Raw genomic sequence first — 27,231 nt, forward strand, 5'->3', positions numbered from 1 at the left:
AGGTCTACTCAAGTCCTTCTGTCTTTTATAATTCGGGTGTTTGGCTTTTGTTGTTGAGCTGTAGGAATCCTTTATATATTCTAGATATTAACCCCTTATCAGATATATGATTTATAAATATTTTCTGCCATTCTGTGGGTTGGCTTTCCACTTTCTTAATAATGTCCTTTGAGACTTGCGAGTTTTTAATTGTGAAGAAGCTCAAAGATCGGTTTTTCTTTTGTTGCCTGTGCTTTTGGTGTCATATCCGAGAAATCACTGTCACGAGGCTTTCCCCCCTTGTTTTCATCTAAGAGTTTTATACTTTTAGCTGTTATGGTTAGGTCTTTGGTTCATTTTGACTTAATTTCTGTATACAGTATAAGGTAAGGGTCTGACAGTTCTCTTGTATGTTGATATCCAGTTTTCCCAGCACCATTGGTCAAAAAGACTGTCTTTTCCCCATTGGACATTCTCTCTATTTCATTTCACTGGTCTGTATTTTTTGTTTATGCCATTACCACTGGGTTTTTCTTTTAAGATTTTATTTATTTATTTGACAGAGAGAGATCACAAGTAGGCAGAGAGGCAGACAGAGAGAGTGAGAGGGAAGCAGGCCCCCTGCTGAGCAGAGAGCCCGATGCGGGACTCGATCCCAGGACCCTGAGATCATGACCTGAGCCGAAGGTAGCAGCTTAACCCACTGAGCCACCCAGGCACCCCCCCCCACTGTTTTTTGATTACTACAATTTTGTTGAGGTTAGAGTTTTAGATCAGAGGTCACAGCAATTAGAAAGAACTAGAGTAGGGAATCAGTGAACTTTTTCTATAAAGGGCCAAATAGAAAATACCTGGGGCTTCAAAGGCCATGTGGTCTCTGTCACAATTACTCCACCTGCCACTATGGAGTAATGGGGAGAATCAGATGGTTGCGGCTGTGTTCCAAAAACACTTTATCTTAATTGGTGGCAGGACAGATTTGCTACAGAGGCAGTATTTCGACACTCTTTGAACTAGAAGTCACATTTGGGCATTTTCAAAGGCTTAAAGGAAGGCCTGTGTGACCAGAATAAAGGTTAGAGAGGAGGAAGGAGCTGAGGCTGGAGAGGTAAGTCAGAGCCAGATCACAGAAACCTGTAGAACACAAGGAGAATTTGACTTACTCTCTCTCATTCACTCACCAAAACATCCATCAGGGACCTTCTGGGAGCTAGGGGCTGGGATTACATAGACTCCATCCTCAGCCTCCGTGGACTTCTGATATAGGGAAGTGAGAGCTAAGGAGTTTTAATACAGACCATATTTCCTGAGTCATGACCTATGTTCCACTCCCTCACTTGAATGAATCATGAGAGATGCTCAGAGCTTTACCCTACTGCTTAATTTTTTTTTTTTATTTATTTGACAGACAGAGATCACAAGTAGGCAGAGAGGCAGGCAGAGAGAGAGGGGGAAGCAGGCTCCCTGCTGAGCAGAGAGCCCAATGCAGGGCTCGATCCCAGAACTCTGAGATCATGACCTGAGCCGAAGGCAGCGGCTTAACCCACTGAGCCACCCAGGCGCCCTACCCTACTGCTTTAGTTCAAGCCTTTATTCACTGTCTCCAGGATGATTGCCACAGTCTGTTCAAACACCTCTGTCTATAGCCTCACCTCCTTCGAAACTAGCCCCCACATTGCAGCAAGACAACTCCTAAAATGTAACTATGATTGCACTCCCCAGCTTCAAACTACCACTCTATCACTGTTAAGTCCAAACCCTTGGGATGATACATAAGGCCCTGAATGAGCAGACCCTTGCCAACTTCTCAGCATCATACGCTCTCTCTCCCTTTGGTGGGAAGTACTAGCTGACGACCTGGGGTATTAACTCACAAAAACCCTCACAAGAGCATGTTTGACTCACGATTAAGCCCTGCATACCACCTACATTAAAGAAGGGTATTTGATATCTATGTGAATTCTTATTGTCTGTGTCTCTGTTATAAAGTACAATTATGAATTGAGCAAGACCTGTAATAAAACAACAAACACATAGAGCAAAAGCCCTGCACTGCTGAGTCAGTTAAGCCTCACAACTCACTTCCAAGGTAAGTCATACCATTGTCTCCATTTTATAGATTAGGAAACAGACACAAAAGGTTAACTTCCCCAGGATTGCACAGTTTGCCTAAGTGAGGTCATCAATATTCAGACCCAGAAATTCTGGCTCTATAATCTGTGTTATCAAGCACATTGTGCTCCCTCACTAAACCATAAATATATTCTTTTTTTTTTTAAGATTTTATTTATTTATTTGACAGAGATCACAAGTAGGCAGAGAGGCAGGCAGAGAGAGAGAAGGAAGCAGGCTCCCTGCTGAGCAGAGAGCCCGACGCGGGGCTTGATCCCAGAACCCTGAGATCATGACCTGAGCCGAAGGCAGCGGCCCAACCCACTGAGCCACCCAGGCGCCCCTAAATATATTCTTTTAAAATACTGACAAGCTGCTCCTATAGTCTAAGAGGGTGACCATTGGCTGGCAGCATCAGATTCATCTAGAATTTTATTAGAAATGCAAATTCTGGGAGGGGGGTTGGAAGAAGGGGGGTGGGGTTATGGACATTGGTGGGGAGGGTGTGCTTTGGTGAGTGCTGTGGGGTGTGTGGACCTGGCGATTCACGGACCTGTACCTCTGGGGATCAAAATATATGTTTATAAAAAATAAAAAATTTTTAAAAAATGCAAATTCTATGGGATCTCTCTCTCTGTGTCAAATAAACAAACAAACAAATAAATAAATAAATAAAATCTTTAAAGAAATGCAAATTCTATACCTGGGACCTGACCCACTGACTCAGAATCTCTGGAGGTAGGGCCCAGGAAGCTGAGTTTTAGCAAGCAATCCAGGTGATTTTTTTTTTAAGATTTTATTTATTTATTTGAGGGAGAGAGAGAGAGTGAGAAAGAGAGCATGAGATGGGGGTGAAGAACAGAGGGAGAAGCAACACCTGAACCGAAGGCAGACGCTTCACTGACTGAGCCACCCATGCACCTTCCCCGGGTGATTTTTAAGCATGATAAAGTTTGAGTTTGAGACAGGTTGCTCTAAAATATTTATTCCTGCAGAGTGAAGACCTTAATGGAGGCAAAGCTTAAGACAAGCATGAGCACCAATGACAAAGAAGTAGAAACAGAACTCTTTTTAGCGTACAAAATTTTCTAAGTCCGACGTAAAAAGAAAGCAGACCTACAGGATGTCAAAGGTCCTGAGAGGTTGAAGAAAGTACAAGATAAACCTGACCTTGGAGCCATCAGGCTGGCGCTCAAATCTAGCACTCCCACTAACCAACTGTGTGCCTTGTAAGAAATGGCTTAACCAGCGTCTCAATTTCTTCACTAACAAGTTAGAATAATAAGCCCTTTGACCTGCTCCCTATGATGGTTGTGAAAATCATGTGGGATAAGATATGTGATGATGCTTTGTATGGAAGGATAACATGGTGATAAAGTTTGTTTTCCTGCTGGAACTCCTTACCGCAGCATATATGCATCTTCCCTTCTACTCAGGAAGTGGGTAGGATTTTGAGTCTTGTAGTGACTCAAGATTTCTCTTCAGCGTAGGTTGGAAGAGATACACAGCTGGAATGAGAGGTTGCTCTGGGCTTGACTAGAGAGAACAGAGGGAAGTGGCCTCAGCTGAGAAAATGGCGCCAGAGCTTTGGTGGATGGTGGTGGAATACCATTAATATATCTGAACTCATCTGTGGCTTTACAATCTATCCCCCCCCTGAAAAGTTTAATCAAAACCTGTAACAGCTTTGGCCAATGTTCAGTCCCAACATTCTCACCGCCTAGCAGTTGCTATTGTGCGGGCTGTTTACAAAAACCTCTGTTCTGACTGGTCAAGGTTTGTGCCACACAGTTGTTAAATTTTTAAGTAACACCTCTGGTGATACCACAATGTTAGAAAGGGATGTTATTCGAAGCTTATTTCAAACAGAAGCAATTCTCCCTCAGGGATGGTTTCATGGGTTCCCACTGTGCTTCACGAGGCCGGCGCATTCCTCGGACCCTTGACCCCAGTGCCTACTCCCAGACTTCATGACATAGTTTCGGCATGTTCATTCATCACAACACAATTTATAATTTATTCTGTTTCAAGCATATTTCTCCGGCTGAGGAAGCCATGAGCTACTATTCCGGAAGAACTCCCATGTGTCTGTGGGTCAGAATTCTGTTTCTAAGCTGGGGCTTCTTCTATTCATTTCCCAAAGCTTTGACATCCCAGGCCACCACACTCTTTACTTTCCCCCTTTTTTCCCATTGCTATTTTCTCCCCTCAACTACAGACAGAATAGGTAGACTTCCTATCTATTCATTTTTTCCCTCTTAGTTTGTCTCTTTTGGATTAAACTCGACTTTCAGATAAATGTGAATCATTTAAGAGAGGGAGCTACTACCAGGAGAGATAAAAGGCCTCTCATAAGAAAATAAAACATATTACTTGTGTTCCTTACTTGAATTGACATTCAACCCTGTAGTAGATTCATAGGCCTTACAATCTTTATACCTCGAAATGGTAGGTGGAAGACATCAGTTATTTTTCGAGCATGCATAATTTTTAACTGAAACTGAAATGATCAAAGTAACTGCTAGCTGTACCTGTTGAGGTGTGATAGGACACTTAATCCCCTAAATTGTAAAAATTAAAAAAAGATTTCTGGCTCTTCCTAAAGTGACCCACGCAGTCCAGGGAGCAGTCCAACATTCTCTCTCACTTGGGGTGACTTGGCTTACCACATCTAGGAACTGTTGAACAGAGACCCCCAATTTTAGAGATAGTCCATTGAGCAGATACAACCGGGGTAATGCATGGGGACTGATTTTCTTTTCAGGTGCTCTTCGTAAATCACATACCTAGTTAAATACCTTCATTCCACCAGCATCCTCCCAATCCTTTTCCCCCCAAAGCAAAAAAACCTAGAGGGCTGAAGCCCTTATTACTCAAGGCGTGGTTCACAGACCCACAGATCTGAGGCTGCCTGCAAGTCTGTCAGAAATGCAGAGTCTCAGGCCCAAACCAGACCCACGGAATTCTGCTGCCTTTTAACTCAATGTCCAAGGGATTCATATTCACACTAAAGGATGAGAAGTACTGATTTAGGTGACACGTTTGTTAAAGAGCATTCCAAAAAGAACCAAGATTCTCTACTCCGAACACTTGAAAAAATAAAAACAGACAACTCACTTCAATTAGGATGTGCGATGCTGGATGGAAAGCAGCCCAACCTTCGTAGGAAGGCAGCGGTGATGCGGAGACTTCTACCCTGGTAGGTTCCTATAGAGACTTCAGCCCCAGATCCATGTCCCTTAAAGTTCCAGGAGCTTACTCTTGCCAGCCCTGGGGCACAAGGGAAAGAACCAGGGAGAAAACGTAGCAGCCCCTCAGCAAGGTCCTGCAAGAACCAAAAAGACCAAGACTTTCCAAAGAAACTAGCCTTGAGGAAATGGCCAGGGGGGGAAATGAACAGTTCTCATCTCTCCTTGATTTCCTTCCTTCTCCCCCAGGAGCCCGGCATTACCCACATTTTTTTCTTGACTACTCAGATTCAAACCGACGACCTAATGCCTCCAATCTGTCTGGGATCCTTTTCCAGCGTTCCTGGCAAGAGGATGGGGAAGAGAGAAAAGGCACGTGTCAGAGAGATATTTTTATCTTTCTCTTTGTGCAGCAGAACCTGGGAACAGCATCTCCGACACTAGCGACAACTTGAGGAAGAATCAAAACCAATCCTAGCAAATAGTTGTGCTCTGTGTAAACTTCCTGTCTTTCGCTAGCTCTGACGAAATGGAGGTGGGGGGTGTCTCCTCTCATAGGCCCTGCCTTCTAGCAAAAAAAGTGCAAACAAGAAGATAACACATTTAAAAGGAAGTGAAAGAAACCAAAGCAAAGACAAGAGTAGGTTTCAAGGCAAAGACCAGCAATTGGAAGAGAGAGCAGCTATATTTCAAACATGCTAGTCTTCTAATGTTCACCTTTTCTAACCCAGAAATAGAATAGGAAGGTAAGACCGTATTAAATAAGTATTTCATCTTCTTAAAACGTGATGGTATTAAGTGAAATAATAGGACATTAACTAAGAACTTCTGGTCCCTCTCTCTTCACTAGTCTTGACAAGTCTTTTCACCCATGCTTCCCCAGTTACAAAAGGGTGAGCACAATGATGCCGTCCCTACAGAGACTGGCACAATGATATGAGATGTGCAAAATGTCAGCGACTGAGCTCGCCATGATTTAAGTTCTCTTTATATTTAAGTCACCATTCTGAGTCTGCTTTTGCTCATACCTAAGCACAAATCAGGCACTCAATAAATATATTTGTTTTCCTCCACCTTCTTCCGGCATTCAATAAATAATGATTGAAATGAAAGTTAAAAAAAAAAAATCTTGATGTGTTAAGAAATTCTACCTATTTATTTTTATTATTTTTTAAATGGTGGTAAAATAAAATATGCATTTTAGCCTTTTTTACATGTTTGGTTCAGTGGCATGAATTGCATTCAGAAGTTTGTGTAACTGCCACTACTATCTATTTCTAAAACTTTCTCATCTCCCCAAACAGAAACTCTGTAATCATAAAGAAATAGCTCCTTCACGGTTGGTTCTTTTTGTTGTTGCTGTTGTTTTTTAATGTGGGGATCAGTTTTTAATCTGGGGAGGATCCCTCCTCCCTCACAGTTGTAGTTGCACTTTAGGAACCCCTGAAGAGAAAATATATAAGGCCAAGAATAACATAGATAACTCTTTTAAATAAATTTACATTTTAATCACATAACACATCTTTGAGTATTTGAAATATATGAGATTCTTCTTCTTTTTTTTTTTTTAAAGATTTTATTTATTTACTTGACAGAGATCACAAGTAGGCAGAGAGGCAGGCAGAGAGAGAGGAGGAAGCAGGCTCCCCGCTGAGCAGAGAGCCCAACGTGGGGCTCGATCCCAGGACCCTGAGATCATGACCTGAGCGGAAGGCAGAGGCTTTCACCCACTGAGCCACCCAGGTGTCCCGAGATTATTCTTCTTGCAGTAAAATTTCTGCCATCTTTGTGGATATATCTGGACTGCTAATTAATGTGTTCTACATTTTCTTTTTATAATTTTTATTTTTTTAGAGAGAGAGTGAGACCAAACAGGGGGAGGCACAGAGGGAGAGGGAGAGAGAAAGACTCTTAAGCAGACTCCACATTCAACATGCAGTCCAATGTGGGGCTCAATCCCATGAGCCTGAGATCATCACCTGAGCTCAAATCAAGAGTTGGACACTCAACCAACTAAGCCACCCAGGCGCCCCTCCTTTTTAAATTTATAAAGCTGATTATTTCCTTTTGAAGAGAGAAGAGAAACCAGCATTTATTGATACCCACTGAGTACCACTGAGGATACAAACGTCATTTCATTCTTTGTCATAAACATGAATAAGGCTGAGAAATCGTTTATGTGGTATTACTGTAATCCTGTGTGATAATTTTCCTAGTTATTGCACAGTTGACCATTCTGCTGTGATGTAAGCACATAGGCAAAGCAGAGATGCTGTATCTTGCCTGGAATGTAATTAAGCAAGGCACGTGTACATTCTATTAGTAGCACAAATGTTTGTATTAAGCAAGGCCTAAAGGTAAAAAGCAACCAGGGCAAAGTTACAAACCTCCTAATCAATGGTATATTTATTTATTTCCTTACTTTTAAATATTTTATTTATTTATTTATTTGACAGGAAGAGAGAGCACAAGCAGGGGGAGCAGCCAGCAGAGGGAGAAGGAGAAGCAGGCTTCTAGATGAACAGAGAGCCAGATGTGGAGCTTGATCCCAGGACTCTGGGATCATGACCTGAGCCGAAGGCAGATGCTTAACCAACTGAGCCACCCCGATATCCCTCAATGGTACATTTAAAAGACATGTTGATAAATCTGTACAGATGGAAGAAGTTTTATTCCAAGGTGTATTCTATCACCCAGTTATCTTACTCCCCCTCCTCCCTCCCCCCCAGCAACCCTCAGTTTGTTTCCTATGATTAAGAGTCTCTTATGGTTTGTCTCCCTCTCTGGTTTTATATTATTTAATTTTTTCCTCTCTTCCCCTATAATCCTCTGCCTTGTTTCTTAAATTTGACATATGAGTGAGATCATATGATAATTATATTTCTTTTTTTTTAAGATTTTATTTATTTATTTGACAGACAGAGATCACAAGTAGACAGAGAGGCAGGCAGAGAGAAATGAGGAAGCAGGCTCCCCCCTGAGCAGAGAGCCCGATGCAGGGTTCAATCCCAGGACCCTGGGATCATGACCCAAGCTGAAGGCAGAGGCTTTAACCCACTGAGCCACCCAGGCGCCCCTATAATTATCTTTCTCTGATTGACTTATTTCGCTTAACATAATACCCTCTAGTTCCATCTTGCCATTTCCAATGTTTATTTTAAACCAAATAGAGCTAACTTTGCATATACAATTTTAAGGATAATTAAGACATATTAAAATAAATAACCGTGGGCGCCTGGGTGGCTCCGTGGGTTAGGCCGCTGCCTTCGGCTCAGGTCATGATCTCAGGGTCCTGGGATCGAGTCCCGCATCGGGCTCTCTGCTTAGCAGAGAGCCTGCTTCCCTCTCTCTCTCTCTGCCTGCCTCTCTGTCTACTTGTGATTTCTCTCTGTCAAATAAATAAATAAAATCTTAAAAAAAAAAAATAACCATGATTCTAAGAATCACCTAGACATTGTTGCAGGAAAAATGGAATACATGACACAGTATCTGTCCTCCATGGGTTAGGCAAACAAGACTAACACACGTGCCCTAACAGGAGAGCTGGCTGAAAGTCAGATTGTTTCAGGAAGCAGGTAGGGGGAGAAAGGAGACCGAGCATAGATTAGGGATCCTAGATCCTCAGTTCCACTGATGTAGACCTTTGCTGACTTGGCTAAGATGACCCAGTGAGCTCCTAGCAAGGTTCAGAGTAATGGGGGTAAGCTCTCAGGATTCCCCTTTATTCCAAAATGATAAACATTAGATAAATGCTTGCTTAAGAAATAACTAAAGCCTCTCTTCCACTGTGGCAAAACTAAGTGATTCCAATTTAAGGAAACAAATACTGCTTTTCTGACAGAAAGTAACACAAACTAATTTTCATATTTTCTCCTGTATTTCATGCAATATAATTTTATATTATTAAATATAATATTAAGACAAAAGTAATGCAGTAAAAAAAAAAAAAAAAGAAAAGAAAAGAAGGAAGGTAGCAAGGGACTGAGGGAAGGAAAGTAACAAAGTAGCAAAGAAATTAGAATCTAAATGTTTACCAGTAAGGATACGGTTAAATAAAATGTAGCATAAGCATACAATGGAATATTATACAACAGTTTAAAAGAATGAGGTAGAAATATATGTACTGTCTTGACAAAGAAAGATCTCCAAGATACATTAATTGTAAAAAACAAGTTGCTAACACATTACAAAATAAAACTGCATGTTTTCATATGTACCCATCAATGTATATAATCACATAGAAAAAAATTCTGGAAAAAAAAAAAGGAAAAACTTTTGAAAAACATGACTCAAAATGGCAGCAATCTCTGGTTAGTATGAGATCAGGAGGTAGGGATGGCTTGTTGACAACATACGCCTCTGTTGTTTAAAGATTTCCCAATGTGTATTTATATATTTTCCTATTTCTTAGAGTAAAAGCCAAAGCCCTTTATCTCTTCCACACCGACTTCGCTGCTATCACTTTCCCCTTCGCTAACTGTAATGTGGTCAGACCGATCTCCTTGCTGCACCTCAAACGTACATATACTGACCTGCCTCAGGATCTTTGCACTAGCTCTTCCCTTTACCCAGAATGATCTTCCCCTATTTATATATATGGCTCATTCCTTCACTGCCTTTCAGTTTTTCTTCAGATAGTAACTTCTCAGTGAGGAGAAGACCTCCCAAATTAAAATTGCAGTCCTTCTACTAGCATTCTTGATCTGCTTATTTTTTTGAGAGCTCTTACCACCTTTTGACACGTATAATTTCCCTATTTCTTATGTTTGCTTTTCTCCTTCCACTACCATGTAAACTCTATGAGGGCATGGCTTTTTGCTTGCTTTGTTCGTGAATAAATCCTTAGTCCCTGGAATTGTGCCTAGTAAACCTTTAGATGCTTAATAAAATGTACTAGTAAAGTCATAAATTTTTCCCAAGAATATAATCATGTATTTTTGTATGTATTGAATAATCAAAGATAATCACCAATCTCAAAGAAACAAAAATGTTTCTAAAAAGTTGGAATAAAATGCCTGAGGACCTCCTGACTTTTAAGCAACAAGATTTGAAATTTTCCGCTGAAAGCTAACTAAGGTAGAACGCATGGGACAAAAGCTTATTGAACGGAAATCCTTCTATTGACTTAGCACACTATCTAACAATGCATAATATTTTGCAAACAAGGAGCAAACCAACCACTCCTAGAACCTTTGTGAAATCCCCAGCTATTTCTTTATAGAGGGAAAAGGCCAGTTAAGGTCCCTTATTTCTAATACAGCACTGTGCCAAAGGTGAGAAGTTGTAGCAAAAGTAATGGATATTCATTCTTGAAGACCTTCATTATTTCTTTCCAAAAATGTATATCCCTAAGAATGTAGATGGAATTTAATCCCCAATCTTGTTGAAGCATGTATTGAAGTCCTTGGAATTGGAGAGTGAGAAAGGTTTGAAACAGCCAGCATTATCCCCTACTTCAAAGTTGAAGTCTTTTAGCTATCAGTGATTCTTTTTTAACAGAATCAGTAGTTGGGCAGTGGAGAGGAATGCATTCCAAATTAACAAGTAAGAGTAGTAGGGAATGTGGTTCACAGATAAATTATTTTGCCAGTCCAATTTCCCCGTCTTTAACCATTCCTCAGGGCTCTGAGAGGCTGTAACAAAGAACACTTCCTTGCTTAGCCACTGAAATTATCAAAGGGTTGGGGCACCTGTGTGACTCAGTTAGTTAAGCATCTGCTTCTGGCTCAGGTCATGATCCCAGGTGTGGCTCTCTGCTCAGCGGGCAGCCTGCTTCTGCCACTCCCCCTGCTCCTGCTCTCTCTCTAATAAATAACTTTTTAAAAATCTTTATTTAGGGGCGCCTGGGTGGCTCAGTGGGTTAAGCCGCTGCCTTCGGCTCAGGTCATGATCTCAGGGTCCTGGGATCGAGTCCCACATCGGGCTCTCTGCTCAGCAGGGAGCCTGCTTCCTCCTCTCTCTCTCTGCCTGCCTCTCTGCCTACTTGTGATTTCTCTCTGTCAAATAAATAAATAAAATCTTAAAAAAAAAAAAAATCTTTATTTAAAAAAAAAATTATGAAAGGGCCTTTTCTGGTATCCCAAACTTTTGTTTTCCATACTGTATTGGTTTATAATGGCATCTTCAGAATTCTCTAGAAGGAATCCAAAGAAATTTGCCATAATCTATTTTTTTTAATCTATTTATTTATTTGACAGACAGAGATCACAACTAGGCAGAGAGGCAGGCAGAGAGAAAGGAGGAAGCAGGCTCCCCGCTGAGCAGAGAGCCCAATGCAGGGCTCAATCCCAGGACCCTGGGATCATGATCTGAGCCAAAGGCAGAGGCTTTATCTATTTCTATTTTCCAGGATATGGAAAAGTTCCTCCTAATTTCCTTTAAGGCTTAGAAGCAAACCAAGACTTAGCAACTGTTTAATAAGAATGAAAATTCTGGGGTGCCTGGGTGGCTCAGTGGGTTAAAGCCTCTGCCTTCGGCTCAGGTCATGATCCCAGGGTCCTAGAATCGAGTCCCGCATCGGGCTCTCTGCTCGGCTGGGAGCCTGCTTCTCTGTCTCTCTCTGCCTGCCTCTGCCTACTTGTGATCTCTGTCTGTCAAATAAATAAATAAAATCTTTAAAAAAAAAATGAAAATTCTGTGTTCCATATCTTTATCATCAAGGCTCACAAGGATTATTTACAAGTTCCTCAGCACTTACAAATTTGGTTTCTCATTTTGCCAGTTATAAACTTCTGAGAGTTGAGGCCTCATTCTAGGTTTTTGTAGTCTGACAATATGAGGTTGTTCAAACAGTAGTTATTAAAATCAAGGCTTTATAATCAGCATTATAAACCAAATGATAATATAAACAGAGCTATAAACATGACCTAAAATAAAGTCACACTTGTAGCAGAACTTTGAAATGCCAAATGTGCTTCAGTGGCTGCTTCCAAGTTTTGTTTTGTTATTTATTTATTTATTTATTTATTTGAGAGAGAGAAAGTGAGAGAGAGCATGAGCAAGGAGAAGGTCAGAGGGAGAACAGACTCTCCGTGGAGCAGGGAGCCCGATACGGGACTCGATCCCAGGAATCCAGGATCATGACCTGAGCCGAAGGCAGTCGTCCAACCGAGCCACCCCGGCGTCCCTGCTTCCAAGTTTTAAAAGCCATACAGCACAACAAAAAATTAGTAACTATGATGACCTGTCCTTGTTAACTCTTCATACTTGTTATTTACTGAACTGGAGACACAAAAAGCTCTAGGAGAGGAAAGCTCAAATCAAAGTAAGTCTTTATTAGGCAGACAAAACTCACCTCTCTTTATTGCCTGGGACATTTTTTTAACTTTTTTTAAAAAGATTTTATTTATTTATTTGATAGAGATCACAAGTAGGCAGAGAGGCAGGCAGAGAGAGAGCAGACTGCCCGATGCGGGGCTCGATCCCAGGGCTCTGGGATCATGACCTGAGCCGAAGGCAGAGGCTTTAACCCACTGAGCCACCCAAGCACCCCTTGCCTGGGACATTTGTGCAGCTGTTAGTAAATGTTTATAAAATGACAAATGTACGTACAATAAATTCAGAGGGCAACATGGCCTGATTTTTCTTTTTCTTTTTCTTTCCACAAGTGTAAGGATCTGGACAATGAATACAGCAAATTTTATATATTTTTACATAATCATGTATTTTTATGTTTGGGTATATCTTCCATGGCAGAGAAGGCAAAGTAGTATAGGGAAGTGGTACAAGGGAAGGAAAGAGTTCAAAAAAGTACAAAGTTAGAAACAACGTGCCCCACAACAAGTGAATGCAACATAAATTATGGTATATGATATCACAGTCACAAAAATTAGCAAGGATATGGTCTATATGGATACATGACATATGAACTGTCTAGGGAGTAAAACTTTAGATATACTTCCTGAGGACCTGCAAATTAAACTGAGAAACGACAGATTGACAGGAGAAAAAAGCTTTATCCATATGTATGTTAGAGATTTATCTACCTAACTTAGTAGGGGAATGAGGAGAGTGGAGGAAAGGCTTCTGTGGGAAGAAAAAATAAGTTTCTTTAGGAAAGCCAAATGGGTTTTTAGAAGAACAAACTGGAGATTTAAAAAAAAGTTTGTGATAACGTCTGTTTATGAATGTGTGAGTGATCTTTTCCGTCTTCTTCATGGCCATGAACAATTTGATTTATGGTAGGATTACTCTTGTTCTCTCTTCTGGGAGTAAACCCATCCTGAAGAGGGATTTACAACAGCCTCATTTTTCAGAAATTTCTGCTTTTAATGAGATAACAGAGGCACCAAAAAGGCTTCTTTCTGCATCTGTTGATTCTCAGTTTCCTTCAACTCAAAATAATCCTTACGTCAAAGTGGCATATGCTGATCCCCTTCAGTATGAAGTTATATCAGATGAAAAAAACCAGAACTAAAATAACATGAAAGTACTCACTGACTTTAAAATGTAAAAGAAAAAAAAAAAAAAAGGATGGATGATCATGGCAGAGATCAGAAAATAGTTTGGAATAAAGAAAACAGAATTTTAACAGGTATTAAGTTTTTTGTTCTGAAGTTTTACTAAAGTTCATAGCCATCAGTCATTTTTTTTTAAGATTTTATTTATTTATTTTGACAGAGATCACAAGTAAGCAGAGAGACAGGCAGAGAGAGAGGAGGAAGCAGGCTCCCTGCCGAGCAGAGAGCCCGATGTGGGGCTCCATCCCAGGACCTTGAGATCATGACCTGAGCCGAAGGCAGAGGCTTTAACCCACCGAGTCACTCAGGCACCCCGCTATCAGTCATTTTTTTTTTTTTAAGTGAGGGAGCAGTATTTGAATATTAAGAAGAAATCCAGTCAGGCAGAGAGAGAAATAATGAAAAAAAAGAGAAAAAGTAGAGAAGGTAGTGAGAGGAAAAGAAAGGACCAGTGTCGGTTGTATATTAACTAGTTATGTCTCACAACAACCTTGTATGCTGTTATTAGCTCCATTTTGCAAATACAAAATGGACTCACATCATGGATTGAATAACTTCCTCAGTCATTCAGATGAGTAGGAAAGGACTCAGGCAACTCAGACTTCATACTCAAGCGTTTTGCCCTGATGTTTCTGATGCAGACATGTCAACATTTCAGAAGATAATTTTCTTTCTTTTTTTTTTTTTTAGAAATTTATTTATTTATTTTTTAAAGATTTTATTTATTTGACAGACAGAGATCACAAGTAGACAGAGAGGCAGGAAGAGAGAGAGAGGGAAGCAGGCTCCCTGCTGAGCAGAAAGCCCGATGCGGGACTCGATCCCAGGACCCTGGGATCATGACCTGAGCCGAAGGCAGCGGCTTAACCCACTGAGCCACCCAGGTGCCCCCAGAAAATAATTTTCAATTATCCCTTGAAATTAGTGACAAATGATTTAGCAACATAGCATAGTTTTTTTTTTTTTTAAGATTTTATTTATTTATCAGAGAGAGGGAGAGAGCGAGCACAGGCAGACAGAACGGCAGGCAGAGGCAGAGGGAGAAGCAGGCTCCCCGCTGAGCAAGGAGCCCGATATGGGACTCGATCCCAGGACGCTGGGATCATGACCTGAGCCGAAGGCAGCTGCTTAACCAACTGAGCCACCCAGTCTCCACACCCAGTGCATCACCCAGCATGGGTCTTGAACTCATGACCCTGAGATCAAGAATGGAGCTGAGATCAAGAGTTTAATGCTTGGGGCACCTGAGTGACTCAGTGGGTTAAGCCTGTGCCTTTGGCTTAGGTCCTGCTCCCTGCTCAGCGGGGAATCTGCTTTTTCCTCCTCTGCCTCTGCCCCTCCCTCTGCTTGTGCTCTCTCTCTTTCTCTTCCTCTCAAATAAATAAAATATTTTTTAAAAAAGAAAAAAATAGTTGAATGCTTAAACAATTGGGGCACCCAGGTGCCCCTAACATAGATCTTTCTGACATCCAAGACATTTTTTCTGCCTTTGTTTTGATAAAGTTTATTTTTGAAATAAATATTTATTTTCCCCTCCCCCAAATTCTAAAGCTTTCCATCTTTAGAGAAATGACAGTGCTCTTCCCTTTCATCTACACGCCTAGGGTAGAGCACATTCATTCATTCCCTCCTTCATTCAGCACATGAATGAAGCTGAGTAAAATTAAGTAGCCTCTGTCCTCAGAGAACTGCACAGTGACCTCTGGGGTACAGCCTGGAAGCCAGTCCCCTGGTTTGACATCTAACAAACCATGCAATCTTGAACACGAGATTAAGATTAAAAACTCCAATTCTTGTTTTCTCTCGGTTTCTAAATAGGAACTTTAAGTCAGGAATTCTCTCATGACTTTGGCTTTAAGCTTTGGCATTAGGAATTCCTCTCACATTTCTTTGATCCCTAAAAGCAGATTTAGCATCAGAGAAGTATCAGAGTGGAAAGATGTTCCAGACAACACCTAAGAAACCTCCTAAATTTTTATCTTCTTACATTATCATTGTGTCTGATTTTAAGCACCATGGTCACACTTTCTCAGCTGTGCCAGCACAACTTCCTTGTCTCGGCCAGTGCGATGACACGAGCAGGGTCGAGAGGGTAAGAGAAGGGAGAGAGAATAAGACTTGTAAAGAAATGAGGACAGGAGGGACACAGTGGATGATGTCCAAGCAATGCCAATTTTACTCAAGGTTGTGAGGCATTATACAGTTAACAGAAACAATTATAAGGAAGTATTTATTTTCGGTTAATTGTTCATACACACGTAGCATTCACATGAAACCCCTTAAGCTTTGACGAAACCCATTTCCCAAGCGCTAGCGAATCTTCTGATGCCACGAATTTTGTCTACTTAGCTAATCTTTAACTAGCAATTCGTGAGCTTACAATGGTGCAATTTATAATCCGTGCAAGTACCGGGTAACCTTGTAACAGTTAAATGTACAACCCAGTCTGGCCTCTTAATACATGCAGGCAGTCACATCAGTGAATCTTAGGGTCCATAGCTCAGGCTCTTTCTCAAGCGCAACTCAACTGATATTCAGGAGGCACGAGTCAGGGCCTGGTTTGATCCCTCGCCTCTAGCTGGGTCCGTGGCTGCCTACATCTCCCCCATTCTTTGTTTTTAGATCTAGGAAATACATTTGAGCCTTCATACGAAACCTATGCTGTCTTGCACGGATTTGTACAATGCACCAAATCAAAATGAAAGTAAACAAAACAATAAAAAGTCCAATAAACAGCCAGAATGAATATTTCACTAAATTCCTGGGATTAAACCCATGTAGGCTACTTAAAATATGTGATACTACTTCAGCAGGACTAACTAAGTCCAAATGAGACTGGCTGATGCTTGAAATATCCTTTTGCAGGTCTGCTATATCAAGGCTAACATATTTCCTGAAGATGTCTTTTTACTCGGTCCCATGTAATATTATTTGCCTTTAACGGAGTTACACAGATATGTTGAAATCCTCCATGACAGACCAAGAACATTTGAGTTTTGAGGATAGACAATTGGCTTCCTAAATATTCTATTGCTTCTTCTAACCCATCTAAGCGGCTAAGAATTTTCTTATCAATATGTTCTTGTGTAGCTAAGGCATATGAGACATTTTTTGCAAAATCGTTTACATGTTCGGCAGTATGAACATTGGGACAGAGCTACTGAGGCTACTGTAGCCGTAGCTATAAGGGCTACTAAGGCAGCTATTCCAGCTATCAATAAGCCTAAAAAGAGCTTGATCCGTTTAAGTTGTAGCTGCATTTCAAGAGCGAATTGATAACCATAATTAGCATACCATGGTCCTTCTACTTCTACAGGCAGTAGCATATATGGGGGCTGCATAGTTACAAACACTATTGTAGGACTAGTACTCGGTAAGGGCAATCTTACAAGTCAACAGTTAGTCAATACACAATTGTTACATCGGATGTTATACAAGAAGTGTTTCCCTGAAAAGGAGGTTGAATTTATGGTTCCTGAACCTACTACTAACAAGAAAGGCCTTGGGACGCACGCCCGTAAGGTTAAATTGATGTTCAGAGTGGGGATGTAGCCATTCCTAGTTACTTGCACCCCAAGAGGTCCCATAGTAGCAACTAACTTCCACAGTTCTGAATGGAACATTCCTCCGGCCGTAGAGAAGATTCCACCTGGGATAGTTACATTATGCATTGGCAGATTAGGTGGAAAGGCGGTATCTCGCAGAAGTTCTTCTCTAGTCTTTCTTGACCAATCCGTAATGGAGAAATCAGGAACGCCTTGAGGAGAAATGATCATAGGCCTTTTTTGGAGAGACAAGTCCAAATAGGGCCTGGGTAGGAATAATTCAACCGCTGAGGGCAATAGGGGTAACCAGGAGGGCGGTTAGGAGGGATGTTAGGAGTCTTATTTCCCACGACTCCATAAACAATCCATTTTTCCACCCCTATCGCAGAATTAGACCCATTAACCCCACTTACTATATCTCTTACAAGATAAGTAACTATATGGGACCTAGACTGCACTATCACACGTCCCTTGATGAGGTCATAGCCAGAAAAGGGCAGCTGGAAGCATATGGGTACTTGAGCCCTAAGCCTGTCCAATTAATAAAATGCTCTGCAGATTCTATACCATCAGCACTACTTCCCCCAAGATAACTAGTGCCATTAGTACGCACCTGAGAAGTGGGATCATCCCAAGTGACAGGCCTTATAGTGGGTGGATTAGGCAAATATGCCTAATGAACTGTGGCCTCGCTATAAGGGAGGCCAACCATAGCTAATAATGTTAATACTGTAGTGATCAATGCTTCACTGGGTTGGGTTTGATTTGCTATTTCCAGGGCCTGGTCCAGGAGAACCCCTATTAGGCCCTGGTTGTAGTGGGGGAGACGTCTTCTCCTTCCTCATCTGCCTTGGCCGTTCAGTGTGAGGCGAGTCATGCTCTGGTGGAGAGGCGAGGATTCGGCACCACCTTTCTGGAAGCCAGCACGGGGTATCTTCATCCTGAGGAAAAACACAGACAAACCACATCCTCTGCGGAGGACAGGATCAGGACCCTTCCAAGTGCCTGTCAGGGGTCTTTCCACCTAGTATAAGGGAGAGGAGAGAAATCTGGATGCCAAAAGTATTCAGCTGCTGTGCGACCTTAGTCAACATTCAAAAAATTTAAAACATAAAAAGTTAAAGTTAAATGCATATGAGGAGACTATTTCACTGTTCCCTATAGTATCTCCCCCTCTTTTAATTTTTTGAGGTAAAATTTGAGGATTCCATTAACTCTTTTAACAATAGCTTGTCCTTGGGAATTATAAGGGATCCCCATTGAATGTGTAATTTGAAAAACTTGGCAGAATTTTTGAAAGGCCTTAGAAGCGTATGCAGAGTATTATCCATTTTAATGGCTTTAGGAGTTTCCATTTGGGAGAAGGCGGAAAAGAGGTGATTTTACACATTTACAAAAGCTTCTCCTGAGTGTGCAGTAGTGTGCACAAATCCTGAAAAGGTGTCTATAGAGACATGTATATATTTTAAACGGCCAAAAGCAAGAAAAAGCGTTACATCCATTTACCTTAAGTGATTAGGCATCAATCCTCTAGGTTTTACCGAATATGTGGGTAATGGATAATGGATTGGACAGGCAGGACAGCTTTTGACTATTTGATGAGTCTTTTCTCTGGTTATTTGAAACTATCGGCGTAGGGCTGATGCATTCTGATGAAATTTAGTGTGACTTTGTATAGTCATTTGTTTATTAGTGACATCAATTACATATGCATGAGTAATCGTATCCGCGATATCATTGCCTTTAGATAAAGGACCTGGTAATTTAGTATGGGCCCGTATATGGGAAATGAAGATCGGAGTTTGTCTGGATCTCAGAAGTTGCTGAATGTTAGAAAACAAGTGATATAATTCCTCATCATTGGTAAGCATATAAGCCTGTGGCAGAGAGGGGACGGCTGGCGCCACATAATGGCTGTCTGTGTATAGATTGCACGGTTCAGTATACATCTGCAGGGCTAATTGAACAGTTTTTAACTTAGTTCTTCATACTGATTTAGTAGGGGAGTATCCTTGGTAAAAAGTCTCTGTGTATGGAGATTTTTTATAAATTCCTTTATGTCCAGTTTTATCAAACTTGGCCCAATTATTTACACAAGTTCAATAAGAACAGTGAGTGTGATCATATAGATCTTTAGAATCTGCTTTGCTGGAACCTTCTATAAGGAATTTGTAGGTTGAGCTTTTAGTAGCCTCTCCAGGCCAGAAGTTAAGGCTTATATTTGCCATCAGGCATGTTTGTAATATCTGTGGATTTGGGCGAATTTTTCTTTTTGAGGTTCTCAAAGTATCCTGTCAGGAAGTGATATTTTTTACTCACCTGGTGAGGTTGCTGGGAACTCTGTAAGCAAGGTATCAGGCCAACAGTTTCAAAGGGCTTTATGGCTCCAGGTTTTATAAAGTCACCTTAGTTTTTTTTGTTTGTTTGTTTTTGTTTTTGTTTTTTTTTAGGTTGTCTGGTCATATCTGAGTCTTTCTCAAATATGACATTTCAGTCAAAGCCTTGGTAAAATAGCCCATGTTTCTAATGGTGTCCTGTTACAAGGAGGGCAAATTTTTATTGAACTTAGGCAAATGACTGATTGCCATGGAAGAAAGATACTTATTGAGATCTTTTGGTTTCAGAGGGTTCAGATAGAGAGAAAAGTTGAATGCTCTGATTTGTTTGCAAATAAATATTTTTACATTTTTGTAAGTCACAGATATCTTAAGAAAAAATATATATATATCCGTAGTCTGGAAGAGTAAACATTAGAGAACCAGCAATGTTTAAAATAAGACAAAACATTAAGAGATGTAACACTATAATCTTTTAGTTTATTTAGTTCCATATTACTAAATCTGGTGAATGCAGTTTTAGTTAGTTCTGGAAATTCTTACCCATTTCAGTTTTAGGATTTTCAAGTATATCAAATATATTTATTTGTCCTGAAAGTCTCCCATATGAATTTCCTCTAAGACAGAATTTATTATAGAATTAAAACAATTACAAATGACAAAAACTCAGAATAGATATGGTTAAGTTACCAGGTGATGACCTTATCAAAACATTAAAACTTTAGGAAATGTATAGAACTCTTAGAGTAGTTACAGCACTTACCCAAATGCAACCCAAGGTTTATTATTGGTTTAGCAGTATTTACTGACTAATTTAGTATACCAATGAAAAGCCTTATGAGTCAAAGAGATCTCATTTAGGGACGCCTGGGTGGCTCAGTTGGTTGGACGACTGCCTTCGGCTCAGGTCATGATCCCGGAGTTCCGGGATCGAGTCCCGCATCGGGCTCCCAGCTGCATGGGGAGTCTACTTCTCCCTCTGACCTTCTCCTCGCTCATGCTCTCTCTCACTGTCTCTCTCTCTCAAATAAATAAATAAAATCTTAAAAAAAAAAAGATCTCATTTATAATTTAAATCTTGTCAACAATTACTAAAACCTTAGAAAGTTTTAAAACACATGCCTAAATATAATTAGGGATGTTAAACACCTGATAAAACAAAACATAGAAACTGGATTTTCTGGACAGGCAAAGAGAAAACCATAACAGATCAATTAACCTTAGAAAACTTTGTCCTTTTAAACACATACAGTCTTAAGATAGTGGGTTTACTGGGTTTCCCTCCCATTGTGAATGATGTCGCAGACAAAGGGAGGGGGATCTTTTAGATGCTGTCCTGTGAGCATCCCTCGTGGGAACTTAGGAGTGTCTTAGCTAATGTCTGTCCATATAAGCCCCAGACCAGGCTACTCCATGGAGTAGATGATCGTTATGTCATATGATACCCCACGAGACTCAGGGTGCAGCCCACTCAGACTCCATAGCTGAGGCAGTGGAGCCATACAGACAGATTTACATAGTCAGGCACTTTTTAGATTCAGACAGGCTGGACACCCCCACTCTGGGTATTCCTGGCTAATGGGAGGTGATCAGTCTCCCCTTTCATTCTTTACGAATAAGAGTGAGTCTCTATGGTTACAGGCAATGGGGGATGGTAATGGGGTGTTTTCTCAGTCCCTCAAGGTCGGGCTGCTTTCCTAATCTCTCAAGGCCAAGTGGTCCTTTCACTTGGAAGTATAATCTATGTGGAGGTATGTTAGGAGAGTGTTAAATCACCTTGGGGGCTGTTTTTCTTTCTTTTTTATTTAAACAGGATCAGGCATCTGGTCTTTTTGTCCTTTTCTGAAGGCTTTCCTTCATAAACCTACAACCTTTTTTTCTTTTTTTCTTTTTTTTGCATTCAGGTTTTGTCCCAAGCCATTTTCTTTTTTTAAACAACCACCTTATTTAGGACAAAATTATCTTTTATCTTTAATAAAATATATTTCCATTTTTAAAATATTTTTTACATATTGTTTAGAGAGAGAGAGAGGAAGCAGGCTCCCTGCCGAGCAGAGAGCCCGATGCGGGGCTCGATCCCACGGCTCCGGGATCATGACCTGAGCTGAAGGCAGAGGCCTTAAACCACTGAGCCACCCAGGCATCCCTTGTATTCTTAATCACTTAAGAAACACCTTAATCTCTAGTGAAGACTAAGTATTAACCAATTGTGAACTATTACAATAGAATTTTTTAGATGGCAAATTTATGAATCAGTTAAGTGTAAAACATGTTTACCAACAGATTTAAATTTTTTTTTCTGTAAGAAATCAAAAGTACAAGCCTATGTTTAGTAATTAATGATTTAGCATTTTATCCTGTTTGGTTAAGAGCTAGATGTCCATAATTTAAATCCATTTGTCATCCAACCAAAACTTTAAACTTTTAGGTTACTAAAGACTTGAAAGCTATTTTCAGCAATTACCCATTAAAACTTTGAGACAGACAATTAACCATCAGTTTAGTCTTTTCTTTGCTAATAGATTTTAACAAATAACTCGAGCTTATTTGATCTTCAGTAAACTCTGATAGAATAAAAGCTTCACATTTACTGCTGTAATTTCAAAGACATGTCTATCTTAATTTAACCAACAAACTTAACTTAGTTCCAATACTGATTTACATTCCACCTGGGCCCACTCCACTTGGAACGAGGGAGGGGTTAAGCAGTCCAAGTCGGGCCAGAGAAGACAGGGAAACTTCCCCGAAACAAAGAGAGTTTCGGCAGCTGCTTGGGAATATTCCTTACAGTCTCTGTCTCGAGTTAGACTAGCCTCAGCTGGCTTCAGTTATAGCCATTAACACAGGAAATGAGTGAGGGAGAAGCCCCCCATGTCTATTAGGAGGAACAGAGAGAGATAAAGTCAGAGTCCCTTTTGCTATGCATCCAAACTTACAGTTCCTTCCTTTGGGAACCATGGGCACAATTCTGAAACTCTGTAGGAAAATTGCTGCAAGGCCTTTTTAGAGACCTTGGACCTTTTCTGCTTCATAAGGGCCTGCAAAGCGGTCATAAAGAAGACCATTTCCGGGGCGCCTGGGTGGCTCAGTGGGTTAAAGCCTCTGCCTTCGGCTCAGGTCATGATCCCAGGCTCCTCGGATCGAGCCCCACATTGGGCTCTCTGCTTGGCGGGGAGCCTGCTTCCCTCTCTCTCTCTGCCTGCCTCTCTGCCTACTTGTGATCTCTCTGTCAAATAAATAAATAAAATATTTTAAAAAAAGAAAAAAAAAAGACCATTTCCATAGACTGCGACTGCCCCATATTATTGTACTCCTGTTGTGACCCTTAGAGTCCGGGCTCCTCTTACCTGAATACCAGCAACCACTTACCTAAAAACTTGAGCTCCTCTTGTATGTGCTCAGGTCCCTGTTCGGGCGCCACTTGTCGCAGCCGGTGCGACCACACGAGCAGGGTCGAGAGGGTAAGAGAAGGGAGAGAGAATAAGACTTGTAAAGAAATGAGGACAGGAGGGACACAGTGGATGATGTCCAAGCAGTGCCAATTTTATTCAAGGCTGTGAAGCATTATACAGTTAACAGAAACATATAACTTATAAGGAAGTATCTATTTTCGGTTGATTGTTCATACACACGTAGCATTCACATGAAACCCCTTAAGCTTTGACGAAACCCATTTCCCAAGCGCTGGTAGCGGATCTTCTGACGCCAGTAATTTTGTCTACTTAGCTAATCTGTAACTAGCAATTCGTGAGTTTACAATGGTGCAATTTGTAATCCGTGCAAGTACTGGGTAATCTTGTAACAGTTAAATGTACAACCCAGTCTAGCCTCTTAATACATGCAGGCAGTCACATCAGCGAGTCTTAGGGTCCATAGCTCAGGCTCTTTCTCAAGCGCAACTCAACTGATACTCAGGAGGCATGAGTCAGGGCCTGGTTTGATCCCTGGCCTCTAGCTGGGTCCATGGCTGCCTACACTTCCTAACATGGATTGAACAAGATCTTAAAACAACAGTGCTGGGCCCACCTAGACAATTTGGTTATTACTGAAGAAACTTGAGGACTTAGTTCCTCTTAGCAACAATGTGATCTTTCTTCTTTTCATGTTTCATCTTTTGGGAAGGGTGTGCTCTCAAGTTTTAAAATAAGGCTCAGAAATGAAATAACTTCCTTATTTGAGTGATGTCATTCATCCATTCCAAACTTTTTTGAATGTCTACGATATGCCATACTATTGTTAGGATTATAGAGAAAGACCAAGTTCCTGCCCTGGAGGAATTCACAGTCTAAAGGTGAAGAAAGGAAGGAAACAACGTGTTATAATACTGGGTAGTAGGAGCCTCAAATGTAGTCAAGAATGCAGTGTAGGAGCTTGGTTAACTTTTGTCCCGGTCTCAGGGTGCTTTTATGTCCTTTCTTCTCCTGACACGTTTCCCATTATTCAAGTCTTCCTAGTTTTCCGCAAGCAGCTGTAGCATTCTCAGGTTCCTTAGGAGTTTTTTTCCTCCATCTAATTACTAATATATACATACTTATTATTTCTGGAAAATAATTGACTTTGGGATGAGATAGGGCTGGATTTGAATACCACGCCAGCACACTCCCGTGACCTAGGAAACGTCCTCGTCAGCTCGGCATGATCTCGGGATTCCAGCTCCTCTCATTACAGTTAGGGAACCCGTCTACACAACTGCGCAGGTTGTGTAGAGAGAATCTGATTGGTTGTTGACTAGCTCAGGATCGGTTCTCCCAAGATGTCCAAACCGCGGAAAGCCTGTTGGTGCAAACACAGCCACCCAGGCCAACAGTTTTAACAAGTTATGAATCAGGCACGGTTCCCGGGAATGAGGGTTTGAACTGGACAGACACCCCCCTGGGATCCTGGACAAATCCCTCGTTCTTGGCAGCCTTATCTGCAAAGTGTGGTTACTACGTCGTGGATGCTGCGCTCTGAGACCACAACCTACCTTCAGGACTAAAGAAACTATTTCCCCACTAGGGGGAGCGCGGCCGGACCAAAGCCCTGGTCGGCCACCCTCTTCCGGGGGGAAAGGGAGAGCCACCGCGCCAACAGCGGCGCCCTCTGTCGGGAGAAAGTGTGCATCGCCTGATGCAAGAGCGGAAGTCAAGCGGGAGTGGGCGGGGCCGCGGGGCGCCGCGCGCCGGAGGTCCTTCCGGTTCAGAGTGGGCTCCCACGCCGGGTTCTGTTTCAGTTGGGCGCGGTCGCGGCCGGGGAGAGGAAGGAAGGAAGAACTGGGGAAGGAAATAAAGGAGAAGGGAGGACAGAGGCAACTAGGTGTCTGGCACATGCCAGGGGAGTGAAGGAAACGAGTCCCGGGGGAAGGGAGGGGCGCATTCCGGCGCTCTGAGAGCGCGCCCCCGCCCGCCGTCCTCGCGGTCCTGGGCGCTGGGTCCCGCAGCCTGCCCCTCACCCCCTGGCATCCGGGGTGGGGGTGGGGGGCAGAAACCGCGAGCCGCCGCCGCAGTCCCGCCTGGGCAGCCCCTCAGAGCCAGGCGCCGGACAAAGCGTTGTGGAAAACCGACCTCTGGACGCCTGGGTCGGGTTAGAACACTGACCCCGCTGGGGATTTTAAAAGGCTGAGGGGGTTTACAGGAAAATACAGGATCTGGGCCCTTTCTGTAGGAATCTGGTGCGAGCTGCCAGCCTTGCTCATCAGGTCTCGTAAGGACCTCTTTTATATTTTTATTTTAGCCAGAGGCTTCCATTGAGGTTAAACAAGAACTTTGTTGTTTAACCCTTAAACTGTCCCTGCTCCCCTTCCCCAGGGGACTTAAAAACAAGTTCCGGAAACCAGCTCCAGGTAACAAAGCCCAAGTACAAGGGTGGGTAGGCCAGGTGGGGGTGTTCAGTCTGGGGATGCATACTGTCTCCTAGCTACCAAGGTGATGGGCTAGTTTCCGTGGCTACTGTGGGGTGAATTGTAATTCAGTTAGCCACCTGTGTGTGGCCGGGCCCAACCACATGGCCTTTGCTCTATCAGAGTTAGTCTGGAAAGCAGGGAGGGGTCGTCCTCTCTAAGGGGCGACCCTCACTGGTCTGTTTGACTCTTGGTCTGATTCTTGACGCTTGGCGCGAAATAAAGCTTTGCTTGACCTTCGCTTTGTATCTGTCTCGCTCCTTTAATCACGGGCCCATTATTGGGATACCCATTTTGGGGGGAAACCTAACAGTCTCAACGACCCGCGCTGGGAAGGACACCTCAACCTCATTTCTAAGTATATATACTTCAAGCCCGCCAGACGGCAACACCGACAGCAAGTTTGTGGAACAAAGGATTCTACAGGAAAACTGGAGAAGGGGAGGGGGAGACTCAAGAATGAGGAAAAAAAAGGTGTTCAAAGTCAAGTCTTACTGCAGCATTAGTGTGTATATCTTCATTTCCATCCATTTTTGCGTTTCTATGGCGGTTTCGAAAGGTCTTGGAGGAGTGCAGTGAATGTGGGAAAGACTTCCCTTAAAGGTTTAACTTCTTTCAGAGTCAGAAAGTCCACACTGTGGGGGCGCGTGTGTCTGCCGTGGCTCAGGCAATCTGCTATGATCTGGAATTGAGCCCACCTCAGGCTCCCTGCTCAGCGGGAAGTGTGCATCTCTCCCTCTCTTCCTTCGCCCTTCCTTCTGCCCCAACCCCTAGCTTTCTCCTGTAAGGACCTAGTTTATATTTTTATTTTAGCCAGAGGCTTCCATTGAGGTTAAACAATAACTTTGTTGTTTAACCCTTAAACTGTCCCTGCTCCCCTTCCTCCAGGGGACTTAAAAACAAGTCCCAGAAACCAGCTCCAGGTGTGGAGGCCAAGAAAAACAAGGCTGTACCCACCTCGAGTCTAGCTCTGACATAAGTACAACCATCTTGACAAAGCAAAAGCTGGCACCCTGCACTGTAAGAGTGGGTTAGCATAAGAATGGCCATCCTGAAGGCCGGCATACATGATTTGAGATAAGAGGAACTAGCTAAAATCTGAAAAAAAAAAAAAGAAAAAAAACCACCTTAATCATATACCACCAGGGCGGTTAGACAGTGGCGCCATGGGGACCAAATGTTAAAGAAACACAAATAGATAACTTGCAGAGATCACAATCCTGCAAGACAGGAGTCTCCCTTGGTTTACCAAAGTCCTGGTGATTTACAACAAAAAGGCCATCTTTTCAATGGCCCAATTTCCAGAGACAAATGGCTCAGTTCCTCAAGGCCTAAGGTCGCCCTCCCCACCCTAAAACTGAAGGAGGCTGAGGCAGAAGGAAACTAAGTAAAGTTAAATTTCTTCTAAACCTAAATCTCACTTAACCACCAGGGTGACGCCAGGGTGGCAAAAAGTTAAAGTTTAAACTGTCAAAGTGGGGCGCAAGATATGTATGTAGCTATGAAAAAGTGCCTTGAAAATGCTATATAAACCTGGGGTGCCTGGGTGGCTCAGTGGGTTAAAGCCTCTGCCTTCGGCTGAGGTCATGATCCCAGGGTCCTGGGATTGAGCCCTGAGTCAAGCTGCCTGATGGGCGGGAAGGCTGCTTCTCCCTCTCCCATTTCCCCTGCTTGTGTTCCCTCTCTTGCTGTGTCTGTCTCTGTCAAATATGTAAAAATCTAAAAAAAAAAATT

General features: G+C 42.1%; 1 protein-coding gene and 2 long non-coding RNA genes across 4 annotated transcripts in view; 1 reads left to right on the forward strand and 2 right to left on the reverse strand.

The window, feature by feature from the left end:
- ABCG2 (ATP binding cassette subfamily G member 2 (Junior blood group)) overlaps positions 1 to 5,772 on the reverse strand; it is a 159,465-nt gene extending 153,693 nt beyond the window's left edge. Inside the window, exons 1-2 of one of the 2 annotated variants that reach the window (XM_032332840.1) lie at positions 5,547 to 5,772; positions 5,209 to 5,361 (exon numbers count right to left, since the gene is read on the reverse strand). The gene's annotated coding sequence lies outside the window, so the exon portion shown is untranslated. Of the gene's footprint in view, positions 1 to 5,208; positions 5,362 to 5,542 lie in introns of both variants that reach the window. The other variant, XM_032332842.1, reaches the window with a different exon arrangement.
- On the forward strand, positions 937 to 3,597 carry LOC116584465. Its single transcript, XR_004283205.1, has 3 exons — positions 937 to 1,087; positions 1,969 to 2,068; positions 3,087 to 3,597. It is a non-coding gene; the product is annotated as an uncharacterized LOC116584465 (long non-coding RNA).
- An 11,839-nt stretch (positions 5,773 to 17,611) lies between the features above and the next one.
- LOC116584468 lies at positions 17,612 to 25,354 on the reverse strand. Its single transcript, XR_004283206.1, has 3 exons — positions 25,231 to 25,354; positions 22,989 to 24,392; positions 17,612 to 18,307 (listed from the first exon to the last, which is right to left on the reverse strand). It is a non-coding gene; the product is annotated as an uncharacterized LOC116584468 (long non-coding RNA).
- Between the last annotated feature and the right edge of the window lie 1,877 nt (positions 25,355 to 27,231).

The sequence above is a fragment of the Mustela erminea genome, chromosome 2 (assembly GCF_009829155.1).
Source record: "Mustela erminea isolate mMusErm1 chromosome 2, mMusErm1.Pri, whole genome shotgun sequence".
In the NCBI taxonomy this organism is placed as follows: domain Eukaryota; kingdom Metazoa; phylum Chordata; class Mammalia; order Carnivora; family Mustelidae; genus Mustela; species Mustela erminea.